At 43.8% G+C, this 8,509-nt stretch overlaps 1 pseudogene; it reads left to right on the forward strand.

Moving 5' to 3' along the window:
• The first annotated feature begins 2,257 nt into the window (after nt 1-2,257).
• LOC123348630 lies at nt 2,258-3,187 on the forward strand (annotated as a pseudogene).
• The last annotated feature ends 5,322 nt before the right edge of the window (nt 3,188-8,509 follow it).

An 8,509-nucleotide genomic window follows, 5' to 3' on the forward strand; every position in this document is an offset into this window, starting at 1 on the left:
AATCTGGAATTGAGGAGGTTCAAAACCAAGCAAATGTTTTGACACGTTCCAGGAATCAGGACATTGGGTTCTGGCTGATCTGCTGACATAAAGTAGCCAGAAAACACCTAAATCAATTCCACACTTAATTTCTATAACTAGAGTGGAACAGTCAGAATATACCAGTGAGACTTGCCCATGGTCCTAGAAAGCAAGCTCGGCTAAGATATTCATGAGGAACTAGTGATTTGGGGATCCCAACTTTAAATACCTTAAAAGTGCTTAATTTCCAGAGGCCAGGTCTCCAGAACTTTCAGAAAATCTATCTATCTATCTATCACATTCACAGAAATGCATGTTTATTTCATAAGTGCTCCACAGAGGTCCAGCTTTTTATAGATATAAATTGCCCCTTAAGTGAATTGCCCAGCTTAATCTGAGGAATATCTGCACCAGAGCTCTTGCAGTCTTCATCAGCAAGTCTTTGTTCATTACAAAGAAAGTTTGGAGAGTTTGCGGGCTAGAGAAAATTGTTCTTGGCAAATTAAATTTTACCATGTCAGAAGCCAACTCTACACTTAATGAGCCCCAAGAGGTCCACTGTACAGTCTCAACTTCCTGAGAAGTTAGCTGTTTTCATTTCATTTAGAACAATTATTTCTCCATGTGATGTACTAGCTGGTATATATCCTCCAGTGTTCCATGTGTTTTTCTTTTCTGGGACAGAATAAGGAGCAAGCTGGGTAAAGTCAGCTACTGAAAATATTCCCAGTTTATTTTGTTAAGAGCTTTAGTGAGATGCCTGTTTCTGAATGAAATTTGAAGATGAGTCTCCCACCAGCAAGGTTATCAGTTTATTTATTTATTTATTTTTGTGTGTGTAAAATAGATTATTTTATTTAATGTATCTATTTATTTTGTGTGTGTGTTTGTGGTGTGTGTGTGTGAAATAGATCATGGGTTTTTTAGCAGGTAGGACTTGTGTTTGGAAAATATATGTGAGTTAGAGTGTGCATATGTTCAAAGCTAAATTATCAATAATAATACGTTCCATGTGTTACATTGTGATTTTCCGTTTATATATTACATTGTTGTTAGGAATGTAGGATGACAGATTATTTCCTCAGTTATCCGTCGACGTCTGAAAGTGATGAGAACATGCATGGTACCATCAGTGAATCTGTCTTTGTACCTCTCTATGCACATCTATCTATCTATCTATCTATCTATCTATCTATCTATCTATCTATCTATCTATCTATCTATCTATCTATCTATCTATATATCTATCTATCTATTCAACAGCAATGGTACATTATTATTATACCAGATGATGCAACCTGACCTGGTCATTCCTGAGGAAATATCTACTCTTTTAAAATTAAGGAAAAAAATATAAATATAAACTCATCATAAAATAAAAAAATAAAATGAGCATCATCTTAGAGACATGCTCATTTTACATCTTTGGAAGGTCCTGGCTCAGGAAATGTCAGCTATGGCTGGGAAGAAGAATGATTGGTGAGAGAAACCATATTGAACACAGCCTGTACCTTGTTAGATTAAGTTTTAGACTTTTAGATGCATGTTTTCACTTTTATTTCCTGGTAACCCTTTCTAACTTTACCTCTTATTCTTGAATTCACTTAAAATCCCATCTTCCTTTGTTGATGAACTCATTTCACTGTTACTATAAACCAACTCAGAGCTGTGTTTAAATAGAAGGGTGCATTTACCCCAGTTATGTTAATAAGCTGTGATGTGCTTTTGTGTCTTTAGTGGAACAAACACACCTTATTATTTTTCAAAATGGCTCAGGAGAGGGCTGGGCACTTCAGGGCACGTAGTTTTGGGAAAATTCAGGCCTGGGGTCACCTCACTGGGTGTAACCATGGCTGGTGGAAGCTGCAGTGGGGCTGTAACTAGGGTGGTCTAAGCACAGACACTCATGGTGTGACCTGCATACTGGTAGGCTGGTTGTGAGCATCCCAGGCTGGGAGCTACAGCAGCACAGCATCATGAGGCATCCAGGTGGCAGGGTAAGTGTGACACAACCTCTCATTGGTCCATATTGCCCCCCCCCATACCTCGCAACTGGAAGTAAATTACTATTAACCCAATTTTTTAGATTGGGGAGAAACTGAGTCTCAGAGATATCAAAGTCTCATGGTGTCCAGGGCCCATATTTCAGCTGCTCTCCCCTTGTGTACTATCGCAAAGTTTAGTACAGCTGATGTTGATGGCTCTCTCTCCCTTCTTTCCTGGAAGGCAACAAGGTATGGTGCTGGCCAACCAGAGGGCCGTGAGAGAATTTGTCCTTCTGGGGTTCCCTCACCTGCATCACCTAGGTTTCCTGCTATTCCTGGTGCACCTGATGATTTACCTCCTGACGCTTGCTGGGAATGTGGTGATCATCGCCATCACCTGGGCTGACCACCGCCTCCACACCCCCATGTACTTCTTCCTCAGGAGCTTCTCCTTCCTTGAGATCTGTTTCACCAGTGTCATCGTCCCCAAGATGCTGGCCAATTTCCTCTCAGAGGACAAGACCATCTCCTTTGCCGGCTGCATCACCCAGGCCTTCTTCTACCTCTCCCTGGGAGTCTCTGAGTTCCTTCACCTTGCAGCTATGTCTGTGGATCGCTACGTGGCCATCTATTACCCACTGTACTACATGGCCATCATGAGCGGCAGGGTCTGAACCTACATGGTGCTTTCTTCTTGGTTTGGTGGCTTCTTCTTCATCATTGGCCTCATCATGATGATCTCCCGGCTCTCCTTCTGCGGCCCCAACGTCCTGAACCATTTCTTCTGTGACCTGGGGCCCCTCGTCAGCCTCTCCTGCTCCAACACACACCTGGTGGAATCAATGGACTTCCTGGTAGCAGCTGTTGTTTTGCTGGGTTCTTTGTCCATCACCGCGGTCTCCTATTCCTACATTGTTGCTACCGTCATCCGCATCCCCTCAACCAAAGAGCGACGTAAGGCCTTCTCCACCTGCTCCTCGCACATCACCGTCCTGAGCATCTTCTATGGCAGCTGCATCTTCATGTATGTCCGTCCGAAGCAGCGTGATGGACTGGACATCACCAAAGGGGTGGCCATTGTCAACACGGTCATCACTCCCATGCTCAACCCCTTCATCTACTCTCTGAGGAACCAGCAGGTCATACAGGTCTTGAAGGACACTCTGTGCTGGAAAAAATAGATAGTGCTGCATATGGGGAAAATAATGATTCTGGAGGGTTGGAAGGAAGGTTAATTAATACACTAAAATGTACGCAAAGTCTTTGAGATGCATGGGAGATTAGGGAGGCGCTTAATTAATAAACTGAAATGTGCTCCAGTTTTTTATATGCACTGGATTTGGTGTATTAATTAATACACCGAAGTTCAGCCAGAACTTCAGGATGTACCTGAGGGTAGTCGTGGCTTCCAACTCCCAGACAAATTAGAAAAAGTTGGAGGAAGAATTCTACAGCAGGTGCCCACTAATTCAGCTTGAATTCTTCTGAAGGATTAGCTGCGCTTCCCTTTGCTATAATGCAGCCTGCTCTTGGTCTGAAGCCCTCAACACCTGCACCCAACCCTTCATCTTCATTTGAGATGACCAGAAATAACATAGCTCTGATCCTGTGCAACCCACCACATCACTGAATTGGCACTAATGGGTGAAGGAAAAACAACTCACTAATGGAATATGTGTAATCTTTAACCTTGTTTTTTATCCTGATTTTGCTAATATAGTCCAGGTGTCCAGAACATAAGAATGGGAATACTGGGTTAGACCACAGGTCCATCTAGCCCAGTATCCTGTCTTGCAATAGCAGCCAATCCCAGGTGCTTCAGAGGGAATGAACCGAACAGGTAATCATCAAGTGAAAAGATCCCTCAACAAATGCAAGTGTTTACAAAAGTATGTTATAAAGAAAACTAGGTGATTAATGAGGGATATTTGTTATTGCAGATGAGTTCTGTCATGGAGGAAATAATGATCCATCGAAAGATGTTTTAACTCATTGAGAACTGTGGGTTGTCACAGATGTTTGTGATGATGACTGGGTTAGAGATTCCTTTCCACTCACCAGTCAGCTAAACTAAGAAACATAAAAGTAATTCCATCAGCAATTAGAAAAACAGAAGAGATGGTAAAATTAAACACGGGAAAAGATTTTTCCCTCCAAAAAGGAGTTTCTTTATCTCACACGGTATGGAAGACAGAGGGCTTGAAAATTGGTCTGGGTAGTGCAAAATGCTGCATCCCATCAGTTACAGAGGAGAGAGAGACAGAGGCCAGTTACACCAACAGGGGCAATCCTCTATTCTGTATAGCACTGTGCTAATCTCTGATGGATAATCTTTGGTTAAATAATTTCATTTGACCCTGTTATTTGACAATAACAAATCGTTATTAAATTGAAACATGCAAAAAGTGGCCATCCTCGAAAGGATCCCTTACGCTGTCATTATAAATGATGAAAAGTTTAATTTTCATGTTTTATAGACTCATAGACTTTAAGGTCAGAAGGGATCATTATGATCATCTAGTCTGACCTCCTGCACAATGCAGGGCACAGAATCTCACCCACCCACTCCTGTAACAAACCCCTAACCTATGTCTGAGTTATTGAAGTCCTCAAATCATGGTTTAAAGACGTCAAGGTGCAGAGAATCCTCCAGCAAGTGACCCGTGCCACATGTTGCAGAGGAAGGCAAAAAGCTCCAGGGCCTCTGCCAATCTGCCCGGGAGGAAAATTCTTTCCCGACCCCAAATATGGCGATCAGTTAAACCCTGAGCATGTGGGCAAGTCTCACCAGCCAGCATCCAAGAAAGAATTCTCTGTAGTAACTCAGATCCCACCCCATCTAATACCCCATCACAGACCATTGGGCATATTTACCTGCTAATAATCAAAGATCAATTAATGGAATGGCTCATTGTTTTCAAATTGTTGAGGTCTCACTCTATTGTGTTTCTTTGCCTGTGGACCTTACATTTGAGCCATTAGCATTTAGAAAGTCCTGGATTATTTGTGTGGCATAAATACACATGGAAATGTTAAAGAAAGCCTTCAGATAAGTGTCATGCAATTCCATATAACATATCTTCCCTTAAGTGGTTTTTTTTGGTCTATTCATTAAAATTAGGTTAGATTCGGGTTGTTTTATCATTCTTCCACATCCCTTGGTATCAATTCAGCCATGGGTTCCTCAATCCTAGAACCATTGATCCCAGATCACAAAGGAGATAGTATCATTATGGTTCTGGAGAAACCATACCTGGTATCTTATGCATAGGCGTGAGAAGAATGGGTGTGGGGGGGGGTGCTGCAGCACCCCCAGGTTTTATGCGGGGTCCTGGCTGCTGGCCCCACACCAGGGGTTCTGCTTCCAGCTCTGCATGCTGGGCTGCCGGCCCCACTCCCAGCCATGTATGCGGGGTCCCAGCTGCCAGTATCACTCCCGGATGTGTATGTGGGGTCCCAGCTGCTGCTCCTGAACGCTGGACTCTGCTACTGGCCCCACACCTGCCCCCCACTGTGGTCCCAGCCTTGGCCCCCTAACCGCTATCCATGTCCCCCCTTCCTGGAGACACGGCTTTGCTCCTGGACTCAGCTTTGGGGTGGGGGGAGAGGTGAAGTAAAAAGTTTGTGGATAGTTCTGTTTGACTTCAGCACCCCCACTATAAAAGTGTTCCAGCGTCACTGATCTTATGCCCATATTGGAGCTCCTCATTCCCAAGGATTTCTCCTCTCTTCTCTGGTGCAGCAACTTCCCCTTTAATGATGGGTATAGCCTGGTCCCACTAAAGTCAATGGAAGTTTTGCTATTGATTCAGTGGTGTTGAGTTCACTGCTAAACACTCTGCTAACAGGAAGATATTGAAAAACTGGAGAAGAGCCGCGAAGATTATCAGAGAGTTGGCAAATGATCAGAGAACATCAGGGTTGGAAGGGACATCAGGAGATCATCTAGTCATCATGTAGGAAGAAAGATTAAAGGAGCTAAATCCAGATCAGCTATGAGACAACTGTGGAGCAGGGCTGGAGGGGGTATTCCAGACTGTGTAAAGGCACAGCTGAAAGAGGAATTATTGAGAGATGTTATCTATTCCGTAGTCATAGGTATGGGAAAGGGACAATCTAATATGGGGTGACAGTAAATATTCTCTTGGGAAATTGCAACCTGCTCTATTTTCAGTACATTCGCCTGTGAGAATATCTTCTGTCCTTCTCCTGTTACACCCTGGAAAGTGAGAGTTCATATCCATAAACAGACTGAGCTGTGGCAACACCTCACTTCTAGATGTGTAGCTAACCAGTGGAGTCCCCAAACCCTCACTTTGGCATCCAGGCACCCTACGTGGGGAGAGCCTGGGGCCTGAGAAGGAAATCCACAAAAGCCAGCATGCTAGATTGAGACCTGCCTAAGTTAGCCAATGGGAGATGCCAAGACAAGGGGTATTTACTAAACCCTGCCCCTCTCAGGAAGTTCAGTGCCTACATCCAGGCAGACACTGCTCTCTGTTTGGGATTCTCAATTGTGAACCTCCTCTTGGAGTTAGGTGTCTAGGTATTTTTTGCAATGAGATGGGTGTGGAGAGAACTTTTAGCATAGTTATGGCACTCGCACAGGAGACCCCCAGCTCAAGCCCACTCCGTGTGCAGAAGGGATTTGATGAGGGCTCTGGCATCTCATAAATGAATGTTCTAACCGGTGCGCTATGGGATATTGTGTGGTGGAGCTGTTCCACTCTAGATAAATAATGAAAGATCCATTGGAACACAGGGACTGAATCTGGGGTTTCTGCATCCTGGATGGGTGCTGAAACCACGAAGCTATAGAGTAATTCATATGCTGACCTACACTCTTTCTCTCTCTCTCTCTCTCTAGTCCATTCTCTCTACTTATTCAATACAACGTGGAACATCTTCAAGGGCAGAGCTCTTCAGGAGCTGTATAATAGTGTATCTCACTGTCTGGGGGCTAAGGCACTCAGCTGTGAGGTGGCTGATCCTTGCTGCTGCCAATAATGCAAAGTACATGTCCTATTCATGACTTCAGCATTAAAATAAGTCCGAAAAAGAAAGGCAATTTCAAAATGAAAGTTTCAGAAGTGTCATTCTGATAAGATCTGAACAGAGTGTTTATCAAAATGCTTCATTTCATTTTTTTTCCAAAGCAAATTTTCATGGAAATCGACATTTTCCCATGATTTCAATTAATCACCGTTTTCCAGGGGGAAAGAACATTCCTTCCAAAAACTGTTGACTAACGTTAATTATTATTTTTTACTATCCTAAGATGATTCACACCAGATTAGTTTAATTTAGCATCATTGGTTTTGTTTATTATGGGAGTAGTGAACAATGTACACATACAAGACATTATCAGCATTTCAATTTTGTTCTGTATTTAGAGATAACACCTCTTGGAATGGACTCCATGCACTCCACTCCATGCACTACCGTATCTTTAGAGGTCACCACCAAACTTTGGTGATTCAGCTGATCAAATGTAGGTTCCATGTTGATTCCCCTCAACCTGGCACCACCGCCAAATGGAGTTAGCCAAATGGTCACCGGGAAGGGACTCAGGAGGTGACATTGCCGGGCACAAGCTGCTCTTTTGATGCCAGTAGCACAGAGCAGTTCAAAGGGAGGGAGCTGGTACGATAAGCTGCCCATTCCCCGCCCCCACCGTCTGCTGCCCCCTAGTGCCCATTATACAGTACATCCGCCCCTCACCCGCCTCCATCCTCTGCCACCCCCTAGTGCCCATTATACAGTAAAGGCCCATTACAGCCAGTTCATGCTTCTGGGCCTCCCCCTGGGCCTAAAGAAAAGGCTCCCAGTAGATGTATTTAACTGCTTTGGGTGGAACTGGATTAGAAATTGGGAGTGCTGGATGCTACTAACATAGAGGTATTGGCAAACAAATGAAGTAATGTTCTAAATGTTTCTGTCATATTATAGCAATTTGACTTTGAATGTCATGTACCTGAATTTAAATATAGTCAATTAAGTGTCTTATACTTTGTATTCTAATGTAAAACCTGTGAACAAACTTGACTGACACCAGTTTACTGACAGACCCCGACGAGATCTTCAAGTACATTTTTGTACCTTATTACAATGTGTCATCGTGCGAGTTTATCGATGATGACAGGCCCTGGTGTCTTGGAAGTACGCAAAAGAAGGCTGCCTCCATTCCTGCAACATTAACGTGTTCATAGCATGCTGCTGAGCTGTTTTTAGTTAAAGTCTGCAGCTCTGTGGGCGTGGCCCGGACCCTGTGTTTTTGTTGCAGCAGGTTAGCATGTCTGAATCAACAAGGCAGGGTTCTGGAGTCCCAAGCTGGCAGGGAAAACAGGCTCAGAGGTAATTTCAGTGCATCAGGTGCCAGTCCCAAGGAGATCTCTGTGACCGAACCTACCGGAGACCCCACCTCCTTGCTACTACTGAATATCCTCTGGTTTATGCATCCAAGGATGGTATCTGCCTGCTTAGCTCCAGCATTCCACTGAAAT

This window comes from Mauremys mutica, chromosome 13 (genome assembly GCF_020497125.1).
Source record: "Mauremys mutica isolate MM-2020 ecotype Southern chromosome 13, ASM2049712v1, whole genome shotgun sequence".
In the NCBI taxonomy this organism is placed as follows: domain Eukaryota; kingdom Metazoa; phylum Chordata; order Testudines; family Geoemydidae; genus Mauremys; species Mauremys mutica.